This window comes from Paroedura picta, chromosome 14 (genome assembly GCF_049243985.1).
Source record: "Paroedura picta isolate Pp20150507F chromosome 14, Ppicta_v3.0, whole genome shotgun sequence".
Classification (NCBI taxonomy): Eukaryota; Metazoa; Chordata; class Lepidosauria; order Squamata; family Gekkonidae; genus Paroedura; species Paroedura picta.
In genome coordinates this window covers 39,343,711-39,359,618 of record NC_135382.1, presented here as the reverse complement: position 1 = coordinate 39,359,618, position 15,908 = coordinate 39,343,711, and the positions used below count along the sequence as shown (strand labels likewise).

The 15,908-nt window shown below is 52.2% G+C and overlaps 1 protein-coding gene across 3 annotated transcripts in view; it reads left to right on the top strand.

Moving 5' to 3' along the window:
• Positions 1–15,908, top strand: part of KIAA0513 (KIAA0513 ortholog) — a 39,978-nt gene that overhangs the window by 1,438 nt on the left and 22,632 nt on the right. Inside the window, exon 1 of one of the 3 annotated variants that reach the window (XM_077310986.1) lies at positions 12,421–12,588. The exons of the other annotated variants lie outside the window; for them this stretch is intronic. The gene's annotated coding sequence lies outside the window, so the exon portion shown is untranslated. Of the gene's footprint in view, positions 1–12,420; positions 12,589–15,908 lie in introns of those variants that run through there. 3 annotated transcript variants of the gene reach the window in all.

Genomic DNA, 15,908 nt, shown 5'->3' with positions numbered 1-15,908 from the left:
CAGTCAGAGTAGTTCAGCAGTGGAATAGGCTGCCTAAGGAGGTGGTGAGCTCCCCCTCACTGGCAGTCTTCAAGCAAAGGTTGGATACACACTTTTCTTGGATGCTTTAGGATGCTTAGGGCTGATCCTGCGTTGAGCAGGGGGTTGGACTAGATGGCCTGTATGGCCCCTTCCAACTCTGTGATTCTATGATTCTATGAGGCTTGTTGTGGAAGAGCTTCTTGAGTAGGAGCAGTCTACCGGGATGGTAAAAACCTTGAACCTCAGCTGCGGTAACCCCGACTCTCTACTTCCGTGGCTGAAGATTTATGGCAGACTTCTTTCTGATTGATTGGACTCAATGCATGCTCTTGTTAGGGGCAAATCTCTTGTATCAAAAGGGCCCCTCTAGACCAGGATCCGTGCAGAGTGCTTCACACATACAGTGATGGCTTCCTTGTCGTTCTTTGTTCCTGGTATGTGCTGCTGCGAGGTTTACTGCTTCTGAACATGGAGGTTCCATTTGTCGTGGTGCTCTTGTACCTTTTACAGTCGATTCACTAGAATTCTCGCTTAATCCCGGAGTGAATGACTCCATACGGAAAGCCTCTCTGAGATTAAAATGGTTTCCCCAGAACAGGGCGGGCTTTGTTTGCCTGTTTACCTTTTGCCACGAGGACTCTTAATAAGTGCAAATTGCCTTTGATCCTGGTAAAGTCGTCTCTCAGCCCTGGCTGTTCTTTAACCTGGCTGGGAGCAGGGTTTTAGAAAAAAAGGAATGCCCAAGCTAGCAGCGGGCAGGCAACAAGACCCTGGGAAATGCGTCCTTTGGGCAGGAAGGGACCTGGCTCCTGGTCCAGTTTCAGCTGCTGGAGATTTACAGAAATGCCTTTTGCATTGGGCAAGAGCTGTTCAAGGGTAGTTTCTCTCCTCTGGTCTGCTTTGGGGGTCTCCCACATAAATACGGGCCAGGCAGATGCTGCTTAGCTTCTGAGATCTCTCCGGATCAGGCTGGCCTGCCAGGGCTGTTACCTTAAGACAGGGGTTGTCAAACTGCGGCCCTCCAGATGTCCATGGACTACAATTCCCATGAGCCCCTGCCATCTGGCAGGGGCTCATGGGAATTGTAGTCCATGGACATCTGGAGGGGCGCAGTTTGACGACCCCTGCCTTAAGACAATGCAGTAGGTTATATTTAACTAGACTCACTTTCTTATCTGTTCTCTAATGGAGTGGCTGGAAGACAGGTCAAGACCCCTCCTATCAGCTTCTGCGGCATTTGACCATCTGCCCTGCTGCTTGCCTGGCCAGTCTCAGAGCAATAAGGGCCATGTGCATTTCTTCATTTCTTCCAAACCTTTCCACCCCGATAGCGTTCCCAAGGCAGAAAACCTGAAAACGTTTAAATATCCAAACAGCATTTAAAATAATTTTGTCCGGTTGAGTTGATATAAGCATACCAACGCACAAACACACAACTCCAGGACCAAGGAGGAGGGCCCAATCACGGTTATTTAGCAAGGGGTTGGATGGGAAAACCGCATGTGCTCATCTGCGCCCCCACTCACTGCAGCCTGGAGCCATTAATAATGCTCAGCACACATAATAACAAATTGCATTAATGATGCTCTGCGGTCTGAGTCTCTTGGAGCTCAAAACAGAATTAGGTGGAGCCGAGTGCACCCTCCCGGATTTCTTGAGATCCCCGTGTTTTGTCTGCTGATCTCCTTCATTAAAAAGCAAACAGCCCCTCCCATGGAAATCTTAATGTTCATAACATGTTCATATAGTGCTCAAGGCAGCACAGAGAACTCCTCGGGCTTCTGAGCCTCAGTAACAACAAATCCCCCTGGCTTAGAAAGCCAAAGAAGAGAACTCCAGGTTGGTTTTCGCAGACCTTGATGGATGGATGCCGTGCAAGGCAGTTTCATGTGTGTTCATGTGCAACATAACTGTTATTGTCTGTGGCTCAGCGATAGAACATCTCCTTGACATGCAGAAGGTCCCAGGTTCAGTCGCCAGCTTCTCCAGTTAAGGACCAGGCAAAAGGTCAGGGGTGGGCAAACTGGCCCCGCAGATGTCCATGGACTACAATTCCCATGAGCGCCTGCTGGCATGGGCTCATGGGCATTGTAGTCCGTGGGCATCGGGCGGGCCGCAGTTGGCCCATCCCTGCAATAGATGATGCAACAAACATTTGCTGCCAGTCCGAATAGGCGATACTGTAATTGATGGTCGGCATCAGGATAAGGCAGCTGACGTATGTTGTTGATGACAGTAAAGTTGGCCAGAAGTTTTGTTTACGCTTCTCCACATGTGGCTGTTTTGTTGTGTGGGGCTCAGCCTGCGCCTTTCTTAGGAACCCACATCTGATTTTTAGATGTGTTGCTTTAAGCCTTGGCTTCTAAAAATACAAGGCTTAGTTAGTAGCATGTTCTGGACAGTCGGAGGATTTATTTCCTCCTGCAAAGCATCGTTCAGTGATGGAATTAATTTCCACCCATTTGTAGAAGTGGCCGCAAACGAAGACCTGGAGAAAAGATCTCTCTCTGCATTGCTTCAGGATGGCAGAACCTCCATGTCCCAGGGCAGTATATCTCTGTGTAATGCAGCTTGGGGCCAGAGGTTAGGAGTGATGGGTTTTGCATCACCCCCTGTTTGGGACTTCCCAGGGTATTTGCCTTGTCATTGCAGGAAGTATGCTAGAGGAGCACTGAATCTCTTGTTGGATCCAATGAGGCCACTGAGATGCTTCTCCTGTGCAGAAATTCTTTCCTCTGTGCACATGTGTCCTCCTCCCAGCTCTTTTATCAAGCCAGACTCCAAGCTGGCTGCCACGGTATCCTGCAACAGGGAGTTCCACAGGTTGTTTGCAGGGCATCTGCAGAGGTCACCTTCCTTCTGTCTGCTTAATCTCTTTGCTGCTGCTGATCAGGTTTCCGGGGCACTCTGCCATCCTTTTCCTCTTAGAACAGTTTGGGCTTTCCTGACTGCGCAGAGAGAGAGGAGGTCAGGGGCTTATCTCTGCTTTTCCTGGCTCCGGCAGGGCAGTAGATGACTTAACAGCTCTTTCCACATATTTGTGGAGCGGTCAGGAGAGGAAGAGGGAAGTTGTAAAACACTCGCAGGAGTTGCTTGTTTTGTGTGTTTGTTCGTGCCTCTCGCAAGGAGGAAACAATGGGGGGAGGCAGAAGGAGAGCTGGGAGCCCAGGAGACCTTGGTGGCAGAGAGGCCCCTGGCATCTCACTGAAGGTCTGTGGCAGGCCTGCTCCTGCACCCTGCCAAGCCGCAAACCCCTTTGCTTCCTCCTGTTTGCTTTTCTAATTCCAGAATAAAAAGCATCCAGGCCCCTTCTGAGGGAGGTAGACCTTGTGTTTCATCTCCCCTAAAGTAGCGGTCAGGACCTCCACACGGCTGGCGACTCTCCTGCAGGGGAGCCCAAAGGCCAGGAATGAGGAGCAGCTGGGAAGGAGGGTCTGGGTGGCAAAATCATTTCCCTTTCTTGGGCGATTTTGCTCTTAGCTGAAAAGGTTTTTAACGTTAAGGGGGGCACCGAACACGACCTTGTCTTCATCCTCTCCTCTTCCTGGATGCCCGCTCCCTTCGACTGCTACCGACAGACGGACACGGCCACCCATCCTGCGGAAGGGCTGCCCCCTGGTCTGTTGCCACCTCTTCCGGAGCCTGCCCTGTAAGGAAGCAGGCCTGTCGGGACTAGAATGCAGGACTGCTACAGCCATTTTGCTGGAGATGAGCGTGTGTGGCAAGGCTGGGGAAAACTGGAGCAGTGCGTTGGGCGCCAGAGGCCAGACTTAGCAGCCAGAACGAGGCGCACAGGGTGTGTGTGTGTGTGTTTCAGCGAGGCAGGCTGGCGGGGCGATCTCTGCCGCTCGGCACGTTCTCTAGTGATGCTCTGCCGCCTCGCTGGAGCTGCCCTGGCTGCTGCCTCTCCAGGCTTCTTCATTTAGAGGGAAAAGAATCCCAATGTTCAGCCGGGTCAAAGGGCAGACCTGGCTCTGCATTTAAAACAAGCCTGTACTTAAAAATAGCCACAGGAGTAATTTAGAGATAAGGAAGCAGAGACAGACACGGGGCGCTGAACTCTCCTCTGCCAGGCCCAGTTTGAAGGGAAAGGATCCCTGCCTTGCTTGTAGAACAAACGCTCCTCAAACATCAGCGAGAAGTGAAAGTCCCCCAACGCTTTCCAAAGCTGCATGTATAGACTTCTGGACTCCATGAAGAGGCAATAACCTGAATCGGTTGGGGCCACCGTCCTGCACATGACTGGCAAGCACTTTGGATGTCAGATGCTGCCCAAGGCGCAGAATGTGGTCAGCTGCGCCACATCGCGGCCTCAGGCTGCGGCCGATGAGATGAGGCAGTGTTGCTTTCATGTATTCGGAGTAAAGCGTTTTTGGCTTGCACTGCCTTGATTTTGCTCTTGGTGTTTGCTTTGTTTTAAGCCTCCGTTGAAGACCTTGGGCTGGCGAATAAGGTGAGAAACAGACAGGGCAGCCTTCTGTGCCAAACATTTGCCTCCGAAACTGAGAGCTGGCCACCTTGCTGGGCTACGTGTGCAGCTAGATCAGGGGTAGTCAAACTGCGGCCCTCCAGATGTCCATGGACTACAATTCCCAGGAGCCCCTGCCAGCGAATGCTGGCAGGGGCTCCTGGGAATTGTAGTCCATGGACATCTGGAGGGCCACAGTTTGACTACCCGTGCTGGAGGGACAGTTTAAAAACCACACTGCAAGTAGGCACGGTTTTCCAGGGGTTCGGTTGCTCGTAAGGGGTGAGAGAGGGTTCTTCAGGTCAGTTGTTCGCACATCCCGTAGGGCTTTTAGGGTCAAGGCTCAGCACCCTGAAGCTGAAATAGCTCTTGAGCACATTAAGCCGCCACCAAGGCCTGCATTGCCCACTCTGACAGGCAGCCGCTCTCCAGGGTCTCAGGCAGAGGTCTCCCCCATCCCCTCCTGCCTGCTCCTTTCCACTGGAGATGTCGGGGATTGAACTTGAGACCTTCTGCACGCCAAGCAGAGGCTCTTCAGCTGAGCCACAGCCCCTCCCTAAGCATGCCCTAACCTTGAATTGAATTACCCCAAATCTTTTTTTGCCCTTGCATTTACTGGACCTTTGCACAAAAATGCAAGACCCAATTGTACCTCCAGAGGAAATGGAGCCGACATCCCAACATCCCAAGGGGTGAGGCTGTTGGTGCTGAAGTCCCTTCTTCATCAGCCGCCAGTTCCGCTTGCTCTCCCTGCGATGCGGGCTCTGACAGATCCCTCTGTCGCTCTATTATCCCGACAACTGTACGCTTAATAATTCATGCCGCTTCAAAGCCGGCTCATAGCATGTTGCTGTGTATCCTTTGGCAACACAGGACTCCCTCTTTTGCCCACGGAAGCAGTACTAAGAGACTTACGCACAGGTGAATGACTGAAGGGGAAGCTGGTTTTGTACGTGTTCAAGTTTTATAAAAGAATGGCCTTGCTTCGCCGTCTGTGGTGTAGAAGTCAGAGCTTTGGACTGGGAGACCATGGAGTTTCAGGTTCCAACCCCCGTTTGCTGTGACACTAGGGGCTGATTGTTCCTTTTCGGTCAGCCCGGCCATGCAGGGTTGTTGTGCGAGTACAATGGAGGAAAGGTGAGCTGTATGCTGCCACTTTGAGTAGACAGGACTGACCTTGAAGGACTGATTCCTACAAGGCAGTTTCAGGAGATGGGCTGTGGCTGAGTGGAAAAGCTTCTGCTTGGCAAGTGGACGATCCCCGGTTCAATCCCTGGCAGCATCTCCAGTTCAAAGGACCAGGCAGGAGGGGTTGGGGAAGACCTCTGCTTGAGACCCTGGAGAGCTGCTGCCAGTCGGACAGACTAAGGGTCTGATTTGGTCTAAGGCAGCTTCATGTGTGTGCCAGTTCTTAGGGGAGCCATATTTGCCTCTGGCGGCTTCCCAAAGAACTCTTTGCGTCTCCCTCTGCGTCTCCCTCTCCGCCTCCCCCCAGCATGTTTGGGGGCTTCTGTGTCCAAGCACGACTGCTTAAGAGGCCTATGTTGCCGCTGGACTTCTCAGGGGCATCGGATAACCCCTCCCATTGACTGGAGCGATGGCCAGCCAGAGCAAGGCCCTCCCGGTGCAGATTTCTCCTTGGGCAGCTGGAAGGCCAGCAGCGAGAGAGCGAGAGAGCAAGCACGGTGGGAGGGGGGATGGACGATTCCCCGTCCGCCTTTGTGAGGCCTGCCTTCTGTCGGGGTGGCAATCAAGATAAGTTGGCATTCTGCTCTGGGAACATCATGGCTTATCGCTTGGAGCTGTGCGCATTCAATTATGTGCAGTGGCGTTCTCGGCTGGAGCGCACCACAGGGTCCCTGTGTTGACAGGAGGGCTCTCTCTCTCTCTGTCTGTCTCTGTCTCTCTCTCTGTCTCTCTCTCTGTCTCTCTCTCTGTCTCTCTCTCTGTCTCTCTCTCTCTGTCTCTCTCTCTGTCTCTCTCTCTGTCTCTCTCTCTGTCTCTCTCTCTGTCTCTCTCTCTTTCTTTCTTTCTTTCTTTCTTTCTTTCTTTCTTTCTTTCTTTCTTTCTTTCTTTCTTTCTTTCTTTCTTTCTTTCTTTCTTTCTTTCTTTCTTTCTTTCTTTCTTTCTTTCTTTCTTTCTTTCTTTCTTTCTTTCTCTCCAGAGAGCTTTTTGTAGGAAACAAGCCTCTTCTTGCTGCTCCGCAGATGGAGGGATCGTGGCCCCTTCCCTCCTCTGCCCCCCACAGCAATGGATCCGTAAGGAGCTGATGCCACTTTTACTGCCGCTCTGGAGCGAGCCTCCTCTTTTCCCCGCCGGTCTTCCTGGCTGCATCTCACCCTCGAGTGCATCTCTGACTAATCTGACCGTACAGCTGAATTCCAGGCCAGTCGCAGGACAGAAACCAACGGGATTTTATGGGGATGAGCTTTGGCCATTCCAAGCTGCCTTTTGTCAGCTCCGAGTCAGAATGGGGATCCCCGCGGCCTTCTGTCTCCATCAGCAGGTGGGTGGGGGACTGCCCTCCTGGAAAAAAAGATATAGATAACATATGATAACAATAACATTATAACAACAATAACAATTAACGTGATAGTAACAATAACATGAGAGAATAGCAGAACTGCAAAAGAGTCTCAGCTCAGCTCTGCACACAAAGGCCCCTGCCCTCTTTTCGAGGAAGTCTTTGCCCACAGGAGCCGGCAAAAGGGAATCTTTTCTGCCTTTGCCTAATTGTGGCCCAAACAGCAGAACTTTTGGGGAACCCCACAGACCTCCTTGTTCCAGAAGGCCTGGCGTGCAGACCCATCTCTCTTCCGCATTCCTTTTTATACCTTACAGCCCCATCATGTCAAAATTGGGATGCAGATGCCCCCGCGGGGATCTGGCTGAGCGACTCTGAATGCTCTTATGCAGGGGTAGTCAAACTGCGGCCCCCCAGATGTCCATGGACTACAATTCCCAGGAGCCCCTGCCAGCAAATGCTGGCAGGGGCTCCTGGGAATTGTAGTCCATGGACATCTGGGGGGCCGCAGTTTGACTTCCCCTGCTCTTGTGCCTCAGCATTGAGACCTTGCTTTGCTGGAGGTTCGTTGGCCTTGCATTCATTTAATCCATTTGCCAACTCCCTTTCCGGCCCCACAGAACTCAAGGCTGCTTACGCTGTAAATTGGACACCCGAAAGACACAAAAGACCGCCATTTAAGATCTGCAATTGTCAGTCGATAATAATTAAATTAGTTAAACAGAGACCTAAATAAAAGCCGTCTTCAGCTGCCTCCTAAAGATCTAAAGCGAGGGGCAGTTATACAGTCACAGGGCTGCCTCCAGAACAGCTCTCTCGTGTCCCCACTGGTGGGGCAGCCTCTTCCGGAGATCTTAATTCCCAGGCAAGACCTCCTCAAGCACCTGGGCACGACAGGCCCAGGGCCACAGGCATGTGGAGGTGAGGGTTTGGCAGGTGTCAGCAGAAGGCAAAAAGAGGTTCATTCGTTGGGAGGAGTTGGGAGAAAGCCACGGCGGGTTCCACCTCATTGGCCTTGGGTCCGCAGAGCTTTCTAGGAGTTTAACAGGAAGGAATGTGCTTCCGTATCAATTGCAGGAATGCCTCTTACAACATGTTCTTGCTCTGGTAGGAAATGTGTCGCCCGCCAATGAAAGGTGTTCCGTCGGCAGAGTGGAGAAACCGGTTGCTCTGGGCCTGCCTGGTGGCCTTTAAGCCGTGAAGATCGCTGCTCATTTAAGCAGAGGCCATCCGGGCGTGTTTGTGCAGAATTAAGCCCAAACAGACACGCAAATGACATTTATCCCTGAGGATCAAGTGGCCTCTGTAAGCTCCCCTTCCCTACTCAGACCAACCCTGCAAGGTCGGTCAGGCTGACCGACTGCAGCTGACTCAGCAGTGACCGGGGGTGGGTGGGATTTGGATCTAGATTCTTCCAGCCGAAGGCCACCAGGCTAGGTACAGAATCCTCTCTTTGAGGGGAGCTGGATTCGAGTCCTGCTGCATCTTGGTGACCAGTCATTTTTCCCCCAGGGATGAGCATTTGAGAGTCAGCACTCCTTTTGTCAGACCCCTCTGACTCTCAAAAGCTCAGGCCTTATACGCTTGTTGGTCTTGAGCAGGGGTAGTCAAACTGCGGCCCTCCAGATGTCCATGAACTACAATTCCCAGAAGCCCCTGCCAGCATTCGCTGGCAGGGGCTTCTGGGAATTGTAGTCCATGGACATCTGGAGGGCCGCAGTTTGACTACCCCTGGTCTTGAGGATGCCACCGGACTGGAATCGAACTCTTGTCCTGCAGACCGACTCCCTCCCCTCTGGAGTGATCTCCTTGAGATGTCCATCTGACCACCCTCATTGCTGCTTCTTATGCCTCCAGTGGGTCTGCTCTTCTGGTCTGGAGTGGATACGGTGAGGTCTCTTGGCATCAGGCTTCTGAGGAGGCTGTGAGAGAGTTTTAGAGACGGACAGGTCAGGATTCCAGCATCCTCTCTGGCTCCACTTTATGGCTGTCCCTTTGTGGTGTGATCCGGTGCTCTTAAGGACCAAACTTCCTTCCTCCTTCCTGTATTGCTCTTTGTGTCCTGACGCTCCGAAGGGGTGTTTTGAGTAACCTTGCCTGGTTGTGACTGTGGTTTTAAAGGCACCCTTGGCATTGGTTTTAGGATATGCCAGGCTTTTCCCAGTTTAAAGCGATGCACAGTCATGTTTCTGTTTTTACGGGTTCTCTTCTTTGAGGCTTTATTGATTTTTAAAAGTATTGTTCCCTATCGTAAACTGCCTTGAATATCGTTATATAGAGAGATGGACTATAAATATTTCAGCTAATGCTTGCTGAAGCAGAACAGGCCTGGGCTGAAGGCCGGTCTTTCCCCAGGCCGCTATGATGGAAATGCAGTGGGGGCCCTGTAGTTACAAGGGGACAAAGTTTGAGTGCTGGGTCACCTTTACTTATTTTATTTATTTTAGGTTTTTATGCCGCCCTTCCAGCCACGCTGGGTTTCATCGCGCTGCTTGCAAATGAAGGTGCGCCTTGACCGGCTGCCTCTTCATTTCCCATCTGATCGCACGTAATTATTTTTATGAGCCTATAAAGTTTCAGGGAGCGCTGGGAATGGCACACGGGCTGCTCTTCCGGCTCACTGTTGCTGTTAATTTCCCAGAGGTAGCACTAAGGTTGATGTGCGGAGAGGCGGGGTGTGGCCCCAACTAGGTGAGCAGGGAAAGGTTCTGTGGCGGGGTGCAATTCCCTGGAGTAAACATTGGACGAATTGTTCTAGATTGCTTTCTTTTGTCGGGCTGTCAAGGCTCTCCAGATCCCTGGGGATTGGCTTTTCGAATGCAGGGAGGGGGGGAGGAATACTTCAACGTGTTGTCTGTCAAATTTTGGGTAGCTTCTGCAGCCCCAAGCCAGGTCTCCAGTCTTGAGACTGTATCTCCTTCTAGATTTTTTAAAAACACATTTGAAGCATCCCCGAACGAACCTTCCAATGAACTGCAGCAGTCCGGTAGCTAACTTGGATAAACAGGCCCCTCCCTGTTTCTGAAATGTGCTCAGGTTAGAGCGCCAAAGAACCTCGGAGGCATGGGAAATGTAGCACTTGGAAGCCACTGATGTTCTAAAGTGGCGCGTGGAAGAAAGGGCAAACTGGCGCTCTCCAGGAATCCTCAGGGATCTCGAGGGCGTAGTGTGACGTAGCATCGCTCGTGTTTGCATTTCAAAGTCTGGCTGAATCTGCATCAGGCTCCTTTAATTAAGAGCCATTGATACCTTTGCCCAGGGACCAGTGGAAGACACAAATGAACCGGTGCGTGCTCTGAGCCTTGCTCCACCACATGCACCTTGCTGCCCAAACAGCACTCATTTCCCCGTGGATCTGGGGCTGGGGGAGTGGGAAGCGGGCTGTCTCCCCCTTGCTCTCTGCCATTTTGTTTGGATTTATTTATTGACTTCATTTGGACCCTGCCTTTCTCCCTGGTGGGGACCGGAGGGGGCTGGCGTAATCCTTTCTCCTCCATTTGAACCTCACCACAGTTGGAGCTGAGAGTAGGCCCCTGGCCCAAGCTTGGGTGGCAGTGTGGGGACTCGAACTTGGTGCTCCCAGATCCGAATCTGACACTCTAACCGTGAGACCAACCTGGCTCCCTAGTAGTGCCACACTGTGCTTGGGAAGAATGCTGTTACAGTTCTCAGCTTTGCTGCCACTTGGCTTTTTAGCGGAGGGTGAGCAGCCCCAGAATAAGCCCTTGTCACTTTCCCCAGATTCTCTGATTTGTATATCCAGCCCTGCCCGCTGTGGGATTTTACCTTCCCCTCCTTCCCCAGAGCAGTGGAGCCTGCAGGTGAGCCGTGAGCACCTCTGGCAGCCGGGAGCACTCCTGCCTGTGGGGCGGATCAAAGGCCCCTCTCAGATTCCTCCCGGAAGAAGGAAGCAGGTGCCGCTCCATTACATCCTGATAAGGTTTTCTTTTTCTGTTTAAATGTCACTGAACGTGAGTCACCGGGAGTACAATTCTCCCCCTCTGACGTGGCTGCACCAGATCTCTCTGCAGCCTCTCCCCCCTGCAAAATGAGAGGTGGTTGTGTTTGCATTCAGAGCAAGGAGGGGGCTCCTGCCTTGTTGATCGGGGCTTAGAGTGTGGTCCTTCCCCCCCCCCCCCAAGTTAAAAGTAGGAAGGCCTCTGGCCAGCTGGGCCAAAGGGACTGCAGAGGCGACCTGCCCTGGAAGCCTGCAGGGGGCTCACCATATGCGGGACCTCCCTGAGCCTCAACCGGCTGCCCTTGTGTTTCCTGTTGCATGGCTGCCTGTAAGAATTCAGCAGCACGGACCCTCTCCGTGGCCACACCTGACCTCGTCACTACCTTGTGCCGTTGGCGTCTTCTGTTCTGGTTTTAGCGATGGAGAGACTGAGGCATCACGTGTGTGGACATGCGTGTGTGGCTTGCCCAAGGCTGTGCCGTGACTCCATTGCGCTGGACAGGGGGTGCTCATCCCAGTCTGGGTTATCTGCCCCTTGCCCCTCACAAGAGCTTGGTCCGTGGCCCATCACTTGCAGCTGGCCCCTCTCTTGCTGCTGCTGTGGGGTTGGTGTGTCTGTCTGAGTTGACAGTCTGTCGGGCTTTCTGTCTCAATGGGCATGCCGTTTGGACAGTTTCAGGGGGGAGCCCTGTCGGTCTGCAGGGGACCGGCGAGATTTGAGTCCAATAAGATCTTCAGCTTTGGAGAATCAAAGGGAGAGGAGCTGTGGCTCAGTGGCAGAGCATCGGCTTGGCCTGCAGAAGGTCCCCGGTTCAACCCCCAGCAGGGACTACAGTTAAAAGGACCAGGCAGGGGGTGTTGGGAAAGACCCTGAGGCCCTGAAGAGTGGCTTCCAGTCCAAACAGGCAGTACTGGTTTTAATGGATCAAGATTCTGATCCAGTACAGGGCAGCTTCAAGTGTGTTCACATGTCAGCCAGGAGTGGAAACGGAGATCTCTGCTTTATTTTTATCCCCGTCCGAAGGTGGCGGGGGCAGTGAAAATGCTTGCGGTGGATGCAGAGGTCCCCTGCGGTTTGCAGCTGGCTTGAGGAGAGCAGGGGGGAAATGCTGGGGGAGTGAAATTAGCCCCCTTTGCAAGCTTCGAATCCGCTTCAGCCCTGCCTGAGGAGTGTTTCCAAGCGGGCCCTTGATCCAGAGGTGACCCGCCCCACACGTGTCCTCCGCTGCCAGCACAACTTTTCCTGATGTGCCTCCTGCAAAGAGGAAGGAGGAAGCGCGGGGCTTGACTTCTTTCTGCCAGGGAGGGGTGAAAAGCCCTCTGCACAGAGTCCCTGGACGTGGTGTTTTTCTCTGGGAAGCAGGGGGCGGGGGAAGCAGGGGGCCTGTGGGGCTTGGGGAGGGCATGTGCGGATGTGCGTGTGGCTCCCTCTGAACAAGGCGCACGAGGATTGCGATGTGCAGCATGCTCCAGCGGTGAACGAATTATGTTAGTTGGATTTCTCAGCAAGCTGCTCTGAAATTCTCTCTTCCCCCCCCCCTTTCCTCCCTATCCTGTTGGGTTTTGGAGTTGAAAGACCTTTGGGTGCCAATCTCCTCTGAGCTCATTTTGTTAAAGGTAAGTGGGACTAGCAGGTGAATTTAGCAGAGTCTGTTTTCATTGCACGGCTCTTGGGCGGGAGAGGGGATGAGTGGGGAGCTCGGGTTGGTGCTTAAGTTTCCGTAAAGTTTCAAGGTTAATTCGTTGCACAGGGTCTTGCATTTTGGGCAGCCGTGCCATCCACACCGTCTCAGTAGATGCTGGAGATCTGAGAAGCGCTTATTTTATTAAGGCAGGTAGATTAAATAAGAAAAAAAGAGTTCATGCCGGTAATGCGTTTGATAGACCAGGCAGTGTCCTTGATGAACCTCAGCCTATGTTGGCCAACAGAATCCACCCTGTGGCATCTCTTGGACGCATTGGGGGTACCTAAAAGCTTTGGGATTATAGAATTTCAGGTGGTCATCCCCTCTCTTTTCCCTTTCCTGTGATGTAAATAGAATGATGCCGATAAAACCATTGTCTGCTTAGCATCTGTGACATTTCCCCTCCTGCACCATTTCTGGTTTTATCCCCCCCCCCTCCGGTCATTCTTCATTCCTTTCTCATTTCCTCTGTTTATATGTTGTCCACCGTTTTACTCCGCCTTTTCCGAGTGGGTGGCATTTCCCCATTCCTGTTCTTGGTGGCATAAGGGCAGTTTCTACCCATTTTGGTAAATGCAGGGGCGGGGGGGGGGAGTTGTTGGGAAGAGCATGGGCTCCCTTGGTGCCACTTAAGACCTGGAATGGCTGGATTGCTGTTCCTCTTTCCTGGTGCCTTTCCCCCCAATTCCTTCTCCCCCCCAGCATGCTTTTCTGTGCAAGGAGGATGGCATTGAGAGCTGCAATTGCCTTTCCCGGATCGTTCCTCTGGACGATGGGGAAGGAGGTGCAGTTTCCAGACTCTCCGCTCCCTCCTGGTGTCCGTGGCTCTTCGCTTCATCTTTCATCCTTGCATCTTGGCAGGTTGGGGGAGGGCTGGAAGGCGGCTGGTCCTGTCAAAGGCAAATAACGGGGTCCCTGACACAAGCAGCTGCTGCCTGAAAAGCCTCTCTCTCATGTCTCCCCTCCTCTGGCATGAAAGGCTGTAATTATTGGTAATAAGGGCATGCTGCAGAAAGCAGAGGAGCAGAGGGGGGCCAGAGGGAGAGGCCGTGAGTGTCCAGCCGGGGAAGGAAGACGCATCTTTCGCTTCGGAGGGGAGACGGTTCAGCTTCTCAAAAGGAGGGGGGGGGAGTTTGCTCATGGATTTTTTATTTAAAATGTTGATCGGCTATCATTCTCCCTTGCAGGGCTCAAGGCGGTTGATGCTAGAATTAAATATCAAAAGAATATAAATAAAAGGGGTAGAAAGGAGCAAGAGTCCAGGAGCAACTTAAAGACTAATGCAAATTGTGTCAGGGTGGGAGCTATTTCTCACTTCTTCAGATGCAGCCAGAATGTGAGTCTCTCTGTCCTTTGACCACAAGGCTGACGGCTCTCAGTTCTTTGGGGCTAAATGTGGCGCCTTCCATGGAGACAGCGCAAGATGGGCGGTCAGGCTAGTCTGTCGGCAGCAGGAGAAAAGAACCAGAGGCCAGGAGCACCTTCAAGGCTAACAGAATTTGTGGCATGGTGGGGGCTTTCGGGAGTCTCTGCTCACTTCTGCAGATGCAGGTGGCCCCTCATGAAGAAGTGAGCAGTGATTCATGAACGCATACAGACTAACACAGCGACCCGTCTTGATCCATCTGAAGAGGCTAGCAGTGACTCATGAAAGCTCTTCCCTGGCTGCTGATCAAGGTCATTCCCAGCTTCTGTTGCCCCATTTAGCTGCCAGCGAGCCAACTAACCCTCCCCGCCCCCAACTACCCCAAAGATAAAATGCAGTTCGCGCTTTTGGACCCTTGAACCAAGGTTCCCCGTTCAGATCCTTTTTATTCCTAGAATGCCCGAAATCGGCGCATTGCGCGGCCCAACAGGCTCATTCGTATACGGCTTTCAGGGGGTGTGATCCTGCTTTGAGGGCTCTGGCCTCTTGCAGCCCTGTAGATCAGGGGATCGTCAACCTGTGGTCCTCCAGATGTCCATGGACATGCCGATGGGCCACAGGAAATTTATCACACACTGAAAAGCCCCTGTGCATTTTGCGTGCAGCTTCCTCAAGGATCTCGGAATATATTTAAGCTCCATCACTTATCCCGCAGCTGCTGATCTCACAGATGGCCTGCCTCTCTCTCTCTCTCTCTCTCTCTCTCTCTCTCCAAGAGAATATCAGCAGCGAGAGTCCCAACAAATGGCTTGAGTTTGCAGGGAAAATCCCAAGGCTGACAGCAGCTTGAAAACAACACAAAGAGATGGGGAAAGAGTGAAATGCCAGGATTCTGTGAGTGGGTCGGAACCTGTGTGTTTGGTTAGGCTGAGAATTCACAACTGGCCCAAGCTAGCTTTCATGGCAAGGTGAGAATTCGAACCCAAGTCTCTGACACTCGAACCAGGACCCCACATTGTCTGTGCTGTTATGAGGACAGAGGAACAAGCGTTTGAGTTCCTCAACGTGTTTGTCACTCAGCCTGGCTAAAGAAAAAGATCAGGTGGGTGGGAGATGTTCTTGATGTGAAGGACCCAAATTTGCAGGTGGCTGGAGCCTTTAGCGGAGCACAGGGATCGTGTTGGGCAGAGTTCACGAAAACGGGAGGGGGGATCCCCCCTTCCCCCCATTCAAGTTATAGGGTAACCTTGAAGAGATGTGGAAAAAATCTCAATGTTGAAGCAACTTTATCGTGGGAAGAAAAAGGACATTTTGTTCAGTGACGGACCCATTGGATTGATTATTGGAACAAACAGCTCCCTGCGGAATTAACAAAAAAAGAAACACTGAACTTGGTTTAGTAGCTGTGTTTATTTGGGGAAAATAGGATCCTTCCTCTGATGACTGAGGATCGTGATTGACTGTTAAGTAGTGAATGTGAATTTGGAAATCTTCTGTGCAGAACTTTTGAACGGTTGCAGGAGTGTGGCCTGATATTAAATTATTGTCATTAATAATGACGATGATGATGAACAAGCCCGGGGGAGCCCTATAGGTGTTGGGACCATATTCTTGGTGTCAGTGGGTCGAACCCATCCACGCCCTGGCCGGACACCATCCCTCTCAGGTTGTTTTTATGCCTGGCCGGGAGAAAGACGCATCTGTCCCCGTTGAGCTGCTTTGGAGGTCAGCCTGAGTGCCAGGGGATTGGGTCACAATCTCTGGTGGATTTTGGTTCCTGTAGGCACAGACGTCTCAGTTTATAGCTGGGGCTCACGGGGGAAGCCATCTTGCAGCACTCCTTGCAGGCGAGGGAGTTGGCATCTTTGCACATCAGCTGCATAAAA